Below are 4564 nucleotides of genomic sequence, written 5' to 3' on the forward strand. Positions count from 1 at the left end.
TATGTCTTTTGTTCTCTCTCTCTCTCTCTCTCTCTCTCTCTCTCTCGCCTTCTCCATATTAAATGGCTCATAAATTTTCTATTTTATGTTGTTTTTTCCGTGTGTGTATGCAAAACAAGAGCCCATTTATTATGGAGGCCTCAAAGAGCAATACAGGTTTTTTTAATACCATGAGTACAGCCTGTTCAGTAATTTTTATTTCTTTTCCCCCCGTAGGAGCAAATGGCAGCCATTCATTTATATGGCAGGAAGTCTAGAGGTGCACACAGAAAGCTCAATGGGTGGGGCTGGATGTGCTCCCTACCTCTGGAGAGATGCAGTACAGTAGTACCTCGGGTTAAGTACTTAATTCGTTCTGCAGGTCCGTTCTTAACCTGAAACTGTTCTTAACCTGAAGCACCACTTTAGTTAATGGGGCCTCCTGCTGCCGCCACGCCGCCGGAGCACAATTTCTGTTCTCATCCTGAAGCAAAGTTCTTAACCCGAGGTACTATTTCTGGGTTAGCGGAGTCTGTAACCTGAAGCGTATGTAACCCGAGGTACCACTGTACTTGGGATGAAGAACAGGGCTGCCTCTGCACTTGTGTGGTTTGGGATTTTAAAATTGCATGTATATCCAATCTTTTCCTCCAAGCAGCTCTGCCTCTCCCCATTTAACCCTCGCAACAACCGTGTGAGATAGGTTAGGTTGCAAGGCAGTGACTGGCCCAAAGTCACCCAGTGAACTTTATGCCCAAGTAGGGATTTCAACCCTGGCCTCCCAGGTCTTAGTCTGACACTCTAATTGCAACACCCCACTAGCTCCCTCGTTGCAGCAGGGAGTGGAAAACCTTAGCTCCAAATGTCAGTGTGGTGTAGTGGTTAAGAGCGGTCTCGTAATCTGGTGAACTGGGTTCGTTTCCCCCGCTCCTCCACATGCAGCTGCTGGGTGACCTTGGGCCAGTCACACTTCTCTGAAGTCTCTCAGCCCCACTCACCTCACAGAGTGTTTGTTGTGGGGGAGGAAGGGAAAGAAGGTTGTTAGCTGCTTTGAGACTCCATAAGGCAGGCATGTCCAAAGTCCGTTTTGGGGGCTTAATTCAGCCCATCGGCTGCTTTATTACCTTGGGTTAAGAACTTTGCTTCAGGATGAGAACAGAAATCGTGCTCTGGCGGCACGGCAGCAGCAGGAGGCCCATTAGCTAAAGTGGTGCTTCAGGTTAAGAAGAGTTTCAGGTTAAGTACGGACCTCCGGAACGAATTAAGTACTTAACCTGAGGTACCACTGTACGCAACAACAGGGGCAAGGATTCTTTTTGCCCAGAAGTGGAAACAGCAAGAAACTCCAACAGTAGAAGAATGGCAGAATAAGATGATTGAATATACAGAGCTAGCAAGACTAGTGTGATGGCCTGGGAATCTGATTCAGAGGCAGAACCGGAGGAATCCCAGCCTGCACAGGAGTCCCCGCCTCCAGGGCCGGCTGAACTGGGGCAGGGCCTTGATTCTGAAGCGCCTGCACCTGTGCCGGATCCTCAGGAGCAGGCACCAGGTGAATCCACTCTGGCTCCAGAGGTGGTTGAGGACTCAGTGCCTACAGGTGAGTCTCCCCCTGGGCCCAGTAACCCTTCAGCCTCTCCTGAACTGCAGAGGCTCAGGGCAGAGAGGCAAAGGGAACTGGTTTCTCCCAGGAGGAGTGCTCGCCTTAAGGCCAGGAGAGGCGAGTCTCCTGGGGGCCAGGACCACCCCTGGCCTCAGAGAAGATAAAGGCCAGTCAGCCCGGTCCCAGGTTGCGGGAGCAACGTTGTTGATGAGCTGTTTCGGCCAGCATCCAGTCCTGTTTCCCCCAGAGTTCCTGTCCTTGCCCGGCTTCCCGCTGTGGATCCCACTTCGCCCGAGGAGGACTGCCTGCCGACCCTCAACTCAGGTCCTGGACCTCGCCCCACGGTAACCTCCCCCCGGACCAGCGCAACTGTCCAGGAAAATCCGAAACCAGAGAGACCAACAGTTTGAAAAAGACTGGAGTAAATGTATTATTTATTTGAAAGAACATTGTAAACACTTAACAACACTAAGAGGACTGGCTTAAAGGTTTGTCACTTAAAATTAGAAACTTATTTACAATGATAAAGAATCTCAAAGTAAAAAAAGGAAAGGTAGATGTGGGGAATGAGAAATGCGGATGAAATTATAATTGGAAGTTAGAAAGTCAGTTGAGAGGGATGGGGTGAAGTTGTTGACTAAAAGTCAGAATATAGGTAATGTAAAGATATGTAAAATCACACGGCATTTTTTGAAAATGAAATGAAATGATGCTTTTGAATTATGGTGCTGGAAGAGACTCTTGAGAGTCCCATGGACTGCAAGAAGATCAAACCTCTCCATTCCGAAGGAAATCAGCCCTGAGTGCTCACTGGAAGGACAGATCCTGAAGCTGAGGCTCAAATATTTTGGCCACCTCATGAGAAGAGAAGACTCCCTGGAAAAGACCCTGATGTTGGGAAAGATGGAGGGCACAAGGAGAAGGGGACGACAGAGGACGAGATGGTTGGACAGTGTTCTCGAAGCTACCAGCATGAGTTTGACCAAACTGCAGGAGGCAGTGGAAGACAGGAGTGCCTGGCGTGCTCTGGTCCATGGGGTCATGAAGAGTCGGACACGACTAAATGACTAAGCAACAACAACAAAAGAGAAAAGTCAGAGTTACCTCCATTGCTTTTCCTACTTCTGTTTCTGGTCTCAACAAATACGGCCTCCAGTCTGCCACCTACCCCTGTGGTCCAATAGGATGCGAAGGGAGCCACTGAGGACTGACTCAGCCCTTATCTGCATGCCTTTGCATCTGCAGACCTCCACTCTGGTGGGTTTCTTGTGGACAAAGACATCTTGGGCTTTGAAAACATGACGAAGAGAGAGAGAGAGAGATGAAGGAGACAGAGACTGGGGCTAGTCTAAATGTCAGTTCATGGAGCTGAGAGTGATGCAGAAGTGGGGGGGGGGGGAGAGCAGGGCCAAGCTCCAGACAAACAGAACTGAGCCTCGGAAGGTGCTAAAAAACATTTATATTCTAGGGTCCTCCAGTTAGCTTAATGGATTTCAAGTGCCAGATAACCTTCTCTGGAAGCAACCAGAGAACACTTCAAAAAGATGTAATTTGATGGAAATTTATGCCATAACGCTATTTTGAAAAAATAAGGGTGTTCTTGCACAACTACATCGTGCCATTTGTATCAGGAATGGGGAACCTATGGCCCTCCAGATGACGTTCAGCTCCAGCTCCCATCAGCCCAGGTCAGCATGGCCAGTGGTCAAGGATGATGTGAGATAGAGTCCGGCAACAACTGGAAGGCCACATGAGGTTCCCCCAACCTGGTGCCCTCCAGCTTTGTTGGCATTACAGCTTCCATCAGCCCCAGACAGCATGACACATGAACATTAAATACATTATTATTTATTACTTTCTATAGTTCCCTTCGTCCGAAGACCACAGGGCAGTTTACAATATAGAATCATCGAATTGTAGAGTTGGAAGGGACCACGAGGGTCATCTAGTCCAACCCCCTGCAGTGCAGGAATCTTTCCCTAAACATGGGGCTCAAACCAACAACAACAACAACAATAATAACAATTTATTATTTATACCCCACCCATCTGGCTGGGTCTCCCCAGCCACCCTGGGCGGCTTCCAACAAAGTATTAAAATACAGTGGTCTGTTAAACATTAAAAGCTTCCCTAAACAGGGCTGCCTTGAGATGTCTTCTAAAAGTTTGGTAGTTGTTCTTCTCTTTGATATCTGGTGGTAGGGCGTTCCACAGTGCTGGTGCCACTACTGAGAAGGCCCTCTGCCTGGTTCCCTGTAACTTCACTTCTTGCAGTTAGGGAACCGCCAGAAGGCCCTCGGCGCTGGACCTCAGTGTCCAGGCAGAACGATGGTGGTGGAGACTCTCCTTCAGGTATATTGGATTGAGATTAAGAATACAATACAATATATAACATAAAGTAAGAGTCTCGTGCTCTATCAACTGAATACATTCTCTCTCTGTCTTATTCACTCTCTATCTATTTGTAGGCAGAGACTGATGGGTGGAAAGGGAGTAAGAAGACGTCATCTTCCATTCTGCCCTGTGTTTATCACATGCAGGACTGTTCCTATACCATCAGGTTTGTCTTCTGCCGAAACGTACAACATTTGCCTCACTGCACTGCGGTGAAATTACACAGCTCAGCGTAATTAGTTTCATAAATTATACTTTCATTGTGTTATTCCACCCCATTCATTTCCATGCAAAGGAAACACAATGTAAGAGGGGGAAGATATAATCAATTGCATCATCATTTGCGGACTGAAAGCAGTGACATACGAACATCAATTGTGGAATGATCCACTGGATTAATTTCAGTCCTGGACATGGGATGACTAAGCTGACGTTGTCAATTTCTGCTCCCATTTCCACTGGATGTTCCCACCTCCCTAACACGCAAAATGTTAAAAAGAGATTCTTGATATAAAAGATGTATTATAACCAACAAAGCTTACTACAGATGTCCTATTCTTCCAACAATGATCAGGCTCTTTATTGCTGA

Source organism: Podarcis gaigeae (assembly GCF_964106915.1).
Source record: "Podarcis gaigeae genome assembly, chromosome: 6".
Lineage (NCBI taxonomy): Eukaryota > Metazoa > Chordata > Lepidosauria > Squamata > Lacertidae > Podarcis > Podarcis gaigeae.